This window comes from Mercenaria mercenaria, chromosome 13 (assembly GCF_021730395.1).
Source record: "Mercenaria mercenaria strain notata chromosome 13, MADL_Memer_1, whole genome shotgun sequence".
NCBI classification, from domain to species: Eukaryota; Metazoa; Mollusca; class Bivalvia; order Venerida; family Veneridae; genus Mercenaria; species Mercenaria mercenaria.
Genome location: NC_069373.1, coordinates 23,110,357 through 23,124,836, shown reverse-complemented (window position 1 = coordinate 23,124,836; position 14,480 = coordinate 23,110,357).

Sequence of the window (14,480 nt, the reverse complement as noted above, 5' to 3'; positions counted from 1 at the left end):
TTTGAAAACTCTATAGAATAACGACCCCCGGTCATTATTCTATAGAAAAACTGACCCCTCCAAGTAAAATACTGACTCCCTAAAGATGACTCCTTCGAATCTCATAGAATAACGACCCCGAGTATTATTCTATAGAAAAAGTGACTCCTTCCATGTAAAATACTCACTGCCGAAATTACTACATTCGAACTCTCATACAATATCGATTCCCGGACATTATTCTATTTAAAAAAGTTACTCTTTCCGTATAAAACACCGGCTCCTAAAAAGACTCCCGACGATAATATCTATTAAAAAGTGATCCCCACCAAACCTAACGGACAATTTTACTAGATCTACAACTCTAATACCCCTCATTGCCAAAAGTTAACATTTTGATTGTACTACTACTACTGGTGCCGCTACTTCTATTGCTATTACTACATGTACTTCTTCTTCTTCAACTACTACTACTACTACTTCTACTACTACTACAACTGCTACTACTGATACTACTATACCTGCTTCCACTAATACGTCTTGTACAGTACATCTACCTCTTCTTCTCCTGCTGCTGTTATTGCTGTCACTTATTCCTCTGCTGCTGCCGCTACTGCAACTGCCACTACCACTGCCACTACTACTAATACTACTACTACTACTACTACTTTCTATTGTTGCCGCTACCGTACTTTACTGCCACTGCTAAGTATTGCAACTTCTATTAATACTAAGTTCTATGCTAGCAGTTTCTTGTGCAGTTTTCTTCTGAAGAATTACTTCATACCGAAGTTTGCAGGGATTATTGACACTGATGTGTTTTGTGAACGTATTGTGAATTGTTATTTTCCTAAAAAAATGTATACACCAAGATACATCGTCTAAAAACAGAATCCCTTTTCCCGTTGCGGAATGCTCTGATTTCTGTGTCAAGTGATGGTATCTGGGGCTAATGGTCAAACGGAAGGACGGACGGACAAGGGCAAATCTATATGCCCCCCTCCCCCGAGTGGGGGCATAAAATGCAGCAATTAGGCCTTAGATACATGAGTTATCACTAAATTTGACCAAATGACCGGGGGTCGTTTTTTTATGGGGGTCAATATTCTTCGTGAGGTTCAGTTTACTTCACGTGGGGGAGTCATAGTACTATGATCTGGAGGTCATAATACTATGACCGGGGGGGTCACTTTTTCTATAGAATAATGACCGGGGGGTCATTATTCTATGGGGGTCGAAATACTTCATTACACCGGCTTTAATGGCACTTGACAACTTCCGCGTGTCCTTCAATACACCATTTCATGCACAGACTGGTATTTAACTCAGTCAACCTTCCATAAGTCGGCTTTAATGGCTGGTGACACCTTCCGCGTGTCCTTCAATGCACCATTTCATGCACAGACTGGTATTTAACTCAGTCAACCTTCCATAAGTCGGCTTTAATGGCTGGCGACACCTTCCGCGTGTCTTTCAATGCACCATTTCGTGCACAGACTGGTATTTAACTCAGTCAACCTTCCATAAGTCGGCTTTAATGGCTGGTGACACCTTCCGCGTGTCCTTCTATGCACCATTTCATGCACAGACTGGTATTTGACTCAATTATTTTTCCATAAGCCGGATTTAATGGAGGGTGACACCTTCCGTGCGTCTTTCTTCGCTAAATTTCTCACAAACCGGCCTTAATGGTAGAGGGGCACCATTCGTGTGTCTTTCTTCTCACCATTTCAAGCACAGACGAGTATTTGACTCAACCGACCATCCACAAACCGGCTTTAATGGTGGGTGACGACTTTCGTGTATCTCTCTGTGTACATTTTATACAACTCGACCTACACAGACTGGTATTTGACTCAACCGACCTTCCACAAACCGGCTTTAATGGTTGGGGACGACTTTCGTATGTCACCCTGTGCACATTTCATACACAGACTGGTATGACTCGACAAGCCAGCTTTAATGGTAAAGGTAAGCTTGATTTAAGACTTCTTTCTGATGTCAGGTGTTTAAAGGAGTATTGTTTTTACACTTTAGTAAATCGTTGATTTACAACTTGCTGGCTTACGGAAGGTCGGTGGTTCTTCCCATGGTGCTCGCCCGTGATAAAGTAGTGCACGGAGGTGCACTTGGGGTTTTCCTCCACCATTAAAGCTTGGAAGTCGCCATTTGACCTATAATTGTGCTGGTGCGACATTCCCTCCCCCCACCCAATTTCAGTAGCACATGGGGGCTTCTGGAAAAAGAGTGACTTCCGTATCTTGAACTATTCTCCAAATAACAGAGTTCTGCAAAGCTGACCATACGGGGACTATAAATAAGCTTACAAACACACAAGGGCTAATGATGCTGATGTTTTATAAGGAGAAGTGTCCTGTAGGAATGGTTACGAGATTAAGCTGTATATGACAGATTTTCGATGGTTCAGTAAAAGATGATATTAAAGAACGATTATATTAGAAACGATTCAGAAAGGTTGTCAAAAGTGGAACGATATTCATAATTGGCATTTGTACAAGTCATTTTTACTAAATGGAATATATTTGTTTCATCAATAGTTCTTCATTAGTTACTAGCCCATACAAAACCAGAAATGTTACATAATTTATATAGATTGCGATCGCAAGTCATACAAAACTGAAAAATAAAAAGATGATTTGAATGAACTTTGCTATTTGGAAAATATTTCTGTTACTCAAATTTATTTCTTGCCAACTCAGGATTTATTTAAGTTTGACATACCAGAAAATAAACATTTTGAGTCGGTTTCTGTGGACAGTGACGGACAATTGAAGAATTAAAGGAAGATACAAATACAAAAAAAAATTGTTGGGCGATGGCTTGCTATGAGGACTGGACACAGTGGAGAAACCGGGGGCAGAAAGTTTGACTGGATGCAATGGTTTAGTCTCATGGCAGTGGACTTTTGTTGTCCAGATTAATTTTCAATGCAGAAGAAAAGATACAAAAAATATATCCTCGGAGTACATTGTACAACATATCAGCATTCATTCAAAATGTGTTACGAGAAGTTAACGGAAGAACGAACGTAAACATTTTAGATTAAAAAAATGCTCATTTCGCCGGATTCTGGAAAGATAAAAGAACTTACGAAGGAATGTATTTTGTATACTAGTAGTGTGTTTGTGAGAGATCCGCCACGACGGGAGTGGGAGCGGGGAGCAGGAGCAGGAGCGGAGCAGATTGCGTAATCAATTAATTAATTAATTAATTAGTTAATTAGATGCTTGGGGGAGATTGCATCATGCGGGTGTTGATTGCGCGATTTAATCTCATTTGCTGAGGGCAGAAAAAGTGTATTGAAAGGGATCAGGTGTTTTTGGCCACTGCTTATCTTGATCAATTAATTAATTATATATAATTAATAACGATTTTGTTATAAGGAGAAGTGTACACTTCGTCGGCTGTAGGGAGCGTAGACAAAGTAAAAAAAAAATGGATGCCGGAAAGAATTTCGAGATCAGACAACGCAGGAGAGTGCGCATGCTAGAGTTTTCATTAAAGGTTCACTATGCACAAGCTGTGGTAGATAACATAGAATACGCCGCAAGGTCGGCTTGCTGCGGGTGCGAATACAGAAGTTTGTCACAGACTGATCACTCGTGCGTTATGCTAAATCAAGCTGAGAAGCTGCGCATTTACTTTGATAGGATATTAGTAAGACTTGATGAGGAAAAGATCATTCTTAAATGGCAGAGGACAGTCAGCCTTTTTTACGGATACGACTGCCTCATCAACATGATGAAATGCTTCATTTCTGTGAACTGATATTTGAACCTGTTACGTACAGTTTCTCCGCCTTCCTATGAATATGTTAACAATATATTTTTATTCATTTTATGACAAGAGACAAGACAAGAAAAAATTTTATTATGATAACTTGTACACATATTGGAACATCGTTATATACAAACAAAATTGTAAATGAAATTCGTATAAGTCAGTGAACTAAACACATGAAGTAAGAACATATATACAGATATGGTATTATTTATTTTGTAAATATTACGGAATCGTTAAGACCAGATAAACTGAATGAAATGTGTGTGTATACATTTCTATGAATTTTATCCACTCGATAGAAAACATTATTAACTTTAAGTGGAGAATGAAGCAGTTTTTAATTGAAAATTCATAGATACTATGGATTAAATATTAACTTTAAGTGAAGAATGAAACATTTATTAATAATAAAAGTATGGATTACTACATTTAGGTAGTCGTTACTAGGGGAGGCAACCCATGCATGAATCTTATACTATTTCCTTTATTAAAGTAACAAAAAAGTATTTAACCTTTTCAACATGGTTTCAAAGGGAAGACCTTTAAACTTTTAAAGCGTCCTGTAAACGCAACGCACGTCGTATGAATAGTTGGTTGACAATACGAGAAAAATGATTACCGCTTTAAAAAAGTAAGATTCATTTTTTTGCAATATTTGCCTTAATAAGAACGGGACAAAGATTTTTTAAAAAGTTTTTTTTATTTTATTAAATTTTTTTGCGTAAATTTAAACATACTCGGGCGGTAAAATAGTAGCCCCTTGGGTAAATTTGTACTCGAAAAAAATATTCTAACGCTTTGCACACAATCCCCAAAGGGTTTACCCCGCCTTCTATCTCGTTTGAATCACAGAGAAAACAGATTTCTTTGGGTGGCGCTCTAAGCGATCCCCTTTTCCATCCCTTTCCCGGGAAACTCGATGCGAAGCCTGGGGCCGCGGACAAAAACGAATTTTTAAAGTTGCGATTAAAACAACCCGACCCAAAAACCTTTGAATAACTTTTTGAAATTTCAAAAGCTGAAATTAAATTCGGATAACGAAAAAAAAATTTCACCTTTACTGCAAAAGAAAAAAGAACAAATTTTAAAAGTGTTTTTTAAAAGTAACAGAAATTTTCTCAAATTTTAAAAAAAAAATTTTAAACTTTTTCAATGATTACAATGGGTTAAAGTTTGTAAAAATCAAAATCTTTGGGGAGATTTTTTTTTAAAAAAAAAGTAGAACTTGAGGGTTTCCTTTTTTCCCTTAAAACCTTTTTAAATAGGGGAAGTCCCGTTTGGCAAAATTTGACTTTTAAAACATGCTGTATATTTTAACGTAAAACCTTGGGGGAAAGCAAACAAAAAGTAAAGGCCCGTTCAGGGTTTTATCTTCTTCGCCCGAAAACTGTACGAAAAAACAAAAAAACATATACTAAGAATAAAAAAATTTAAAATTTTTTAAAAACCCCTCTCAACTTTCACAGCGTTTAAGCTCGTCAGGGAAAACGAATACTTTGCGTTTAAAAGTATTGTAATATTTTCCCGGGATCCCTAAACAGAATACATAATATAACTCCATGTTTAAAAAATTAAAGAAACGCGCGCATTGCTAGGGCGTTTTTTTTTTTTGTGAAACTAAGGCATATTTGTAACGTGAAAAAACCCTTTTGTGCCATAAGTTTAAAGACTCTAAGAACCCCAGCACTTTGTTTATTCATACCCCGTTTATCATCTTTTAAAAACGAATTCGTCCCGCCTGGGCCGCCAAGAATGAAAAACATCTCGTTTTAAGTTTTCAACCGTTTTCTTTGTAAACCCCCCAAACTTTCACAGCGCTAACTCTTTTCGGAACCCGAATATCTTTGCGTTTATTATCATAAAAATTTACTTTCAAAAAACCCTGGCAGAATACATAATTTAAGCAACATATAATTGAAAAAGGGCGCGCTTTGCAAAGGGCCCAAATTTCCTCTGTTACAAAGGGCATATTTTTTACGTAAAAAAATCCCCCTGTGCACAAAGTTTAAAGATATGTAAATGTATCTCAGAAACTTTCTTTATTCATCGCCGTTACATCAATAAACGAATTAAACCCCGGGGGGGCCAAGAAGGGAAAAAATATCTGGGATTATTTTCAAAACCGTGTTTAAATTTAACTTTCTTTTTCGCAATCCGGCCCCCTTGGATTACAAGTTTCCCGGATAACTGCCCGTTTTTTACCAACTGTGAATGGGACCCCGGGCAGGTGCTGAATAAAAAACGTGTGAAATTCAGTTTACCGAAAGTATATTAAAAAACGAAAACAATCATTCCCAGCGACCCCGATTGAGGATTCCCTTAGAGCAAATAGGCGGCAGATAACAATGTGAATTTTATCAGATATTCAGATAATTTAATTTAATAAAATTTTTTTTGCTTTTAAATATAAAAAAAGGGGTTTGGGAAAAAGGGTTAATCAACATTTTTAAAAAACCCTCCCCCCAAAAAATTTTAAACAAAACAAAACCAGATAAAATGTGCAGGTATGAAGGGCATTTCGTTAACCGAAAAGAATAGAAAATATTTTTTTATTTTTGGGGGAAATACGATAGACATCCTGGGGCCCGGGGTTTCCCCCCATGGGAAATCTCTCCTCTCTTCTCCCCTCCTCGTTTACTGATGTGTGCGAAAGACATATAATTTTGGGAACTGTAAAAATTGTTTTTAAAGGGTTTAAAACGCGTGCAACTAAATTTAAAGATATACGAAAAGGCCGGGGTTTAAGAAAGAAAAACATCTCGTGGTATTTTTTGGACGGCGTAAACATTTGCTGATCAATTCTTGTCACGTTTTTTTTTTGTTTGTTCTTTTGGTCACCATCTGACATACACTTTTGGCGAACATTTTTTCACAACATATCCAAAACCCTTTTATATAAATTTTAAGCAAAATTTTTAAAGGGGCCAAAACGATTACAAGAAAAACGGTTCAAGTAAATTGTAAATCGGGAAACTCTTGCGAGCGCATATTTGCGGAGAGAATAAATGTTAATTTTTGTTAGAAATTTTGTTAGATAAAAGAAACCCTTTTTTTCTAAAAAAAGGGTTTTAAAAATTTAATAGGAAATTATTTTGGTTTGCGGGAGTGGGCCCTGTGTCCTTGCTTCTTTTTATAACGCAACCCATTGTATGAACGAATTTCTTTCCCTTTAAACCCGCAAGTTTTGTGAAAATTATTTTTGGCGGTCTCCAATAAAGAAAGCATAACAGCGTTTGTATTTCAAACAACAAAAAATAAATATCAAAGATCACCCTTTAACGTTCCCAAAATTTTTCAAAAATTTCCCGGGCAAAACACTTTGCGGAAAAAAAACTTAAAAAAAAATAGCCAAAAAGTCAGTCTAAAACAAATCACAAAACAAACGTTGGTTTAAAAAAATTGATTCTGCCGAAAATCGGGACGGGGCCTGTTAAAAGATATAAAAATCCCAAAAACATTTCACCCAAAGAAAAGTGATTGAAAATTATAGGGAAAGTCCAATAAAAAAAAGCAGTGGGTTACTAGAATTGCGCCTTATGATCTGTCCGTGCCCAACAACGGTATTTTTTTTTCCCTTTACCTTTTTGGGAAAAAATCAAAAAAAAGGGGAATGGGGTTAAAACATTTACTGATGTTGAACTATACAGTTTAATCTTTTAACCCTGTTTTAAAAGGCTATTTTAAATTTTTAAAAAGGGAAAAACACCTCAAACACATAATCGGGGGGACTTGGGGGTTTAACCTTTTGATACTTTAAATTTCTTTAAGGGGGATTTAAATGGAATATGGTTCAAACCACCCTTCCCCTTCACAATTTACTAAAAACATTCACTAAAACTAAGTACAATTATAAAATAATAAAGGGCAAATTTAAAAAGGGAAAATAAAATAAAGAAATTTTTTTATAAAAGCCCAACCGTAAACATCCCCCCCCCCTTTACAATTTAGTAAAAAAATCACTAAAACTAAGAAAAAACTAATAGCTACACAATAATCTGTCATCAAACCCTTTAAAGGATGGGGGAACCCCCCTTTTTTAAGCCCGTTTTTTTAAAAAGAAAAAAAAACCGGGATACCCAAGGGCGGGCACTTGTTTAAATTTTAAGAAAATAACAAAGTCATATTTACATTTGATTTATTTGGCCCCAGTTTTTCAAAAGAAATATCCTCTCTTTTTCCGACCATTTATTAAATGCGAAGGGGTTTTTTTTCATAAAAACAAATTTAAGCACCCTGTTTAAATTTTTAGCAGTGGGGCTTTTCAAACATTTATTGCGGGTTTAAAAAACCTATGATAACTAAACGCCCCCGGGCAAGGGGAAAGGAAAACACTTTCCCGCTCCCCTGCCCAATTTTTGAAAAATTTACAAAATTTAACTTTGTTTCTGCAACCCGAGGATACCCCAAAAAACTTGTAACCCCTAACATCCCATTTGTGTACAGACAAAATTTCCCTACGAAGAGAAAAAAAAAGGGAAGACTGACCCTACGGTACAAAAGTAAATTTTCGCTGCCCTTTTATAAGGCTTATCCCCCCCGTCTTAAGGGGTTCCGGGAAAAGGGGTGGACACTTACCGCTACCGCGTGAATGGTAGTAAAATTTGGTGTGGGTGTCTAAAAAAAAAAAAAAAAGGGTTTGGGAAACCCCAAATTTAAACACGGGATTTTTCCCACTATACCCAGGCATTTCGTTTTTAATGTGCATGGGGGAAATTTTACCTATTTAAATTTTTACTCACACCCCACACCACCCGAATGGCCATTTTCTTGTTTTTTATTTTATATATAAATGTTTTATTTTTTTAACAAAAAGCATAGAAATAAAAAAACAATGACTGTGGGGAAAAAATTCGACACTAAAAGAAATTTTAAACCCTTTAACTGGGGGGGTTTAAAATTAAATTTTTTTTTTTTCTAAATTAAATTTGCTTAAAATTTTTTTAAAATTAGAAACGTTTATTAAAAACCCCCGAAAAAATTCTGTATATCTACCTTTTTTTTCCACTTGAAAAAATTAAATTTTTTGCACTTTACTTGGTTTTGTTTCAAGAGAAATAGGGACATCGGCCGGTGCAAAACCTCCAGTTGAAAATTTCTACTAAATGTATTGACCCCAAAACGCGGGGAAAAATTTTATGTAATAACCCTTTTAGTGAAAATTAATTTTGCCCTCGGGATGTTAAAAAAAAAACTTAGTATATCTATCAGAGGGAAAAGGGGGGAATAGTGCTTGAAAACGTGAAACATAGTAAACTTGTGAATTTTTACCAAATTCTTGGATTTAATTTCAAACTAAATATTTAAAAAGGGAAAATACATTTTTTAAATGTTCTTTTTCCTACTCTGCTTTTACTTAAATAGTAAATGAAATGTAAAAACTTTAAAATTTGAAAATAGTCTTTTTTTGTAACTATTATTTTAAAAAAAAAAGAATAAACGGACCTTTCCATATAGAGAAAAAACCCAACAACAACGAACTACTTTAAAAAACCCCGAACATTTACAAACAAGGTTTTTAATACAGGGGGATATCCCTGTAATTTTTTCTTTCCACCCATTTCCTTTACTGAAACTGTAGGAAATTTCCCACGATCAGCTTTTTTAATTCAGACAACCTTCTCCCAAATTGTTCAAGTTTTCATGAAAAAATGGTTCAAAGTTTTTAAAAAAGGGGGGGCAGGGTTTCCTTTTTTGGGTTAAATAAAACAGACAAGGACAAAACAGAAAAAGCCCTACAGGCGAAGGGGTCGTCAAAACAGAGAAAATTAATCTCCATAAAAATTTCAATATTATTTTTAAAAATTATTTTCAATTTTCATTCTATTTTATGACGGGACCCGCTTTTTGTCAAAAATTTTTTTAAACTTTTTTCCCTGCCTTTTCCAATTAAAATTTTGACACAGCAACAAAAAATAAAACACCACACACTTTCCCCGTAACCTATCAACAAAATTTTGAACTTTTAAAAATTCCCCCAAATGGGGGCAAATTCGGGGAAAAAAGTTTAAATTTAAATCAAATTAACTCAATTTTCAGGAACTGAAAAATGCATTATTATCCACTGCCCCTATTTGTACCCAAAAGGTCTTGAAATACTTTGGCTTTCAATTAAAATATTGGGAAAACTTTTTACAGCTGCGGATTAAGATACCTTAAACAAAGCGTGAAAAAGTCTGGATCAACCAAAAAATTTAGTTTTAAAATAATCCCAAAATCAGTACATTAAATGCTGAACAAAAATTTAAATATAAGACAACAAATTTTTAAAACAAGAAAATTTTTAAAAAAAATGTCGCAAAATTGTTAAAGCCCAAAAAACACAAAAGGGGTTTCCCATATCATTTGGGGGTCTTTTCGGGCATCTATCATTTATCTTTTTGGGCAAATACAAAACTAAACCCCACACTTTAACCTTTTTTTTTCGTGGGTGGGGTTTTTTTGGGTTTCGTTTAATCACAGAAGAAAAATTTTACAGCTCGGGTTTTTTACAAGTTTTTAACAAAACAGATATTTTTGGGGGCATTTTTCATTCTCATTTCTTTTGGAAATATGAAAAATTAAAAATTTTTAAAGGGTTTTAAAAAACATTTTTCCCCCCAGGGGACGCAAAAAAATATTTCCCCCAGCCTTTGTAAATTTTTTATTAAAATAGGAAATGCGGGCAAAAAGGGGGTGCTGGGGTTCACAGGGGGAAAGTAAAAAAAAGGGAAAAAACCCTCCCGGACGGGTGTCAGCAAATTAATTTTGCAAAAAATTTTTTTGAACATTTGCTTGGTCTCGAAACCCTTTGCATATTTTACAGTTTTATTTTTTTTGAAAATATTTCAAACAAAGAAAACACTATAAAAATAAAAAAATAAGGGAAACATAGAATGCCCCATGTTTAAAAAAGCAACAGATTCCCATAAGTAAAACTTTAAAATTTTTCAATCGGTCACTGTCTTTTGTCAGCTAAGTCCGTCGATTGAGTGCCACAGGATTGAGACAAAAAACCCGGTCGCAAGCCCGGGAAAAAAAAGGCAAGTTGCTTAGACAAAAAGAAACAGATGTATGTAAACTTCAACCAAAACATGCCAATGAGATATAGACGAACTTTTTGCGAATAGGGGCCACTTTTGGTAAAAATGCTTTTTACCCTTTGTAAGACACAATAATGCCCCCAAAAAAGTTTTTAAAAAAGAACAACCGTTGTTTTAATTTTCAAACCCAAAAAAACCAAGGATCCAACTTCCTTTATTTTAACAGAACTACATTAGACCCCGACCCCTTTAAATACCCGGGTTTCCTTCAGAGCTAACACCACTAACACTGACCCCAGAACTAACATTTATGCCCCCAAAAATAAACGGGCATTCCCCCAAAAACTAAAAACTGACACCAACAGAATTATCCCCAAATTTACCTACACATCTAAAATTTTAAATTCCGAAGCCCCCCAAAAAAACTAGAACGACAAGAACAAACCCACTGACCCCCCAAGAATATCTACAAATGTTGAAACCCCTAGTCAATTCTTTTTCCTTGGGAACCAGTGGGAAATTTTTATTACTACTTTGTATCATTTTTGTTTATTTTTTTTTTTGGGCAAAAAAGTACTTTTAAAAAAAAAAGAAATAGGCAAAATGTGAATAATCTGTGGCGTGCCGTTTTTTTATTTTAAGCACACAGGACTGTCCTACACAAAAATATATAGGAACATTAAAAAAGAGCAAACGTGCACCTAGAACATGCTCAAAGGGTGCCCATAATATGCAAAACCCGCAGGCACCCGGGAACCCTACAGTTCCCAAAGTTAGCCCCCAATCCCCTCTTCACAATTAAAAAAGGCCAGCTACTCAAATTATTTTAAAACTTTAAAATAGGCCCAGCCAACATCATCGCATTATTAAATTTATAAAACTCTTTCCCTATAATGCCCGATCACAAATTGTGCATGGTATTGAAATGCGTCAATCCAATAAAAAAAAATAATGTATAGAAAACTAACATAGGCTAGGAAAAATTCATCAAAAAATCAGGGGCCGTTCGGGGGGAAAAAGAATTTAAATAAGTATGCATCTAAAAATTTCTTTTGAAAAAGTTAAATCGGGAAACTCTTGCAAGGGGTTTCTTTTTTCTTGGAAAAATAATCATCGAAAAATTTGGGGATAAAGAAAATTAGGGGCTTCATTAATGGGGCCACACATTTTTTGTTTTTGGGAAAACTGAAGAAGACCACAGGACAGTTCTCCTGAACTTTGGGATACGAGTGCCTACATAAGGGTACTTTATTTTTAAATTTCATTCGAAAGAGCTCATATTTCATTTTGTGTCCCCAACTTTTTACAAGGACTTTTTTTTAAAAAGTAAATTTTTAAATTTTTAAAATTATTTCCCTCAAACCCCTTACTTTTTTTCCAATGACAATATTTTATAAATTTTATGTTTAAATTCATTTTTACTCACCCAGTTTGGCTGTTATTTTTTCGATCTTCTCAATCGTTTCAGCACGATTTTAAAAGTCGGGGTTTTTGGTAAATTTAGTTTCTAAAACATGACCAATTGGGCCCTGGGTTTTTTCCAATACCCCCCGCTTTCATACCCTTTGGGTTTGTAAAATTCCCCCATGGATATGGTGCCTTTTTTTTAAAAATTGGGGGTTTTTTGACATTTCCCCTTTGATACCCAGGCTCCATAACCTTAACCCCCTTTCAAAAATTCCAGTTTTTTTAGTTCTGCCCTTTTTTTTTTTTTCCCGTTTGGGGCAAACCTGTTTTTTTATTTTGGGACCAAACGCCCCCTCTTCATGGAATTACACCCCTAAAACACGTGTATCATTAAAGGTTCCCTTGTTAAAACCGCCTTTTGGAATACATCGGGCGATGCTCAAAATTTTGCTTTTTGGGGGGGGGGACTTTTAGCATGTGTAAATGTTGATTCTCCCTCAACCCGGGGCTAGAGGGGGTGGAGGGTAGCTTTTTTTCCCCACTACCGTCCATAAACCAGGTTCAATAAAAACCAAACCCTCCCAACATTTTTCGTTTTTTTCTTTGTTGAGAAACCCGGGAAGTTTTCCCACTTTTTGTTCTATTTTTGTACAAAAAAATGAAAATAAAATCATTTGGCCACAATTGACCTCCTGTTGTTAATGATATCTGAAGGGGTTTGGTTTTTGTAGGAAAAGGCCATATCGGGGGCCCTTAGAGCGAAACTTTTCAAATCTGTATTAAAAATAGAAGCAGATAGACCGTTTTCGCTCTAAGCCCTCGTATTTTTTTGTTTTTGATAATGTATACTACAGTTCCCCTTATAAATAAGCTAAAATTTAAAAAACTTGAAATTAGGTGAAAATTGGGAAGAATTATGGATCATGCTAAGGGTTACCCAAATTTCCCCCGGTACGGAAGGTGGGCCTTTTAATTTAAAACCCGAATTGTACACGATTTGTTTTCCCAGTTTTTAAATTTGATATTTTTCCCCGGGGAAATATAAATTAAAATTTTGGCGATGATGTGGTTATTTTTTTAAAACAACAGCAAAAGGGAGTATACATTTTGGGGGATATCCAAATCTTTTTGTTCCTCTGCCACAGCATGCTATCTTTTTTCCCAAGCTTTAAATGTAATTGAAAATGCCCATGGCCCCTATTTTGCTCACATTTTATAGCACACGTAAATTTTACAGACATTTTGCAGATTCTTTTTTTTCCCAAGTAAAAACCCCAAAACACTTTAAAAATCCAGGAATTTGTCAAAAATATTTTTCCCCCCGGGCACTAAATCTTAATTGATTTTTTTAAACCCCGGGTTTGTTTTTTTTATTTATTCGAAAGTTAAGGGACGGGACGTTTATTTTGAATACTTAAAAAACTATAAAAAAACCCCCTTTACCCCTCCCTTAAGACATCTGGCCCGGGGGGGCACGTAGTATTATTTTCAAGCGGGATATTTTTTTTTTTTTTTTTAATCTTTAGGGGGTTCTATCATAAATTTCAATTATTTATCATGTGTAATAATTTAAAGGAAAAATATAAGATTGATCTTTTGAGTCCTACTTACCAGTTTTTTTTTTTGGGACCAAAACATATTTCGAATAAAATTTTATACTTCCAACAAGCCAAAAAATTTTTCGTTAAAATTTTAAAAAAAAATATCATGTTGGTATTATAGGGCAAATTTTATTTTAAAAAACTGGGAAAAATTACATCGAGCCTTTTTCCCCACTAAAAAATTTAAATTTTTTCAAACTCACTAAACTTAAAAAAGAGTCAGATTGATAACTCTTAATGACTAATTTAATTTTTTTGATAATATAAAAATGAATTTCCCCGAATTTGGGACAACATTTTATTCCCTTTAAGATCATTTTTTTCATTTTCCAGTTTTTTTTTTTTTTCAACAACTTTTTTTTGACTTACCATTTTAGATGTAAAAATTTTCATGCAAAAAATACAGAGGGGAAAAAAGTAACTTTAAAAATTTAAACAGCGTCCTGGAATAAAAATTTCCCCATTTTTTACACCCAAACAGCAGAGTGAAAAAAAAACTAGTTTTTGTGCTCAAATGTTACTCCTAAATACTGGGTTTTATTCCCCATTAAGTTTGGGCCCTAACTAATTGGCCCCCTCACCCTCTGGTGAAAACACTACTACAAAGGGCAAACTGGTCCAAATGTAATTTTTGTTGGGGGGTAAGAGGGATTAAAAAGAAAGTTTATTT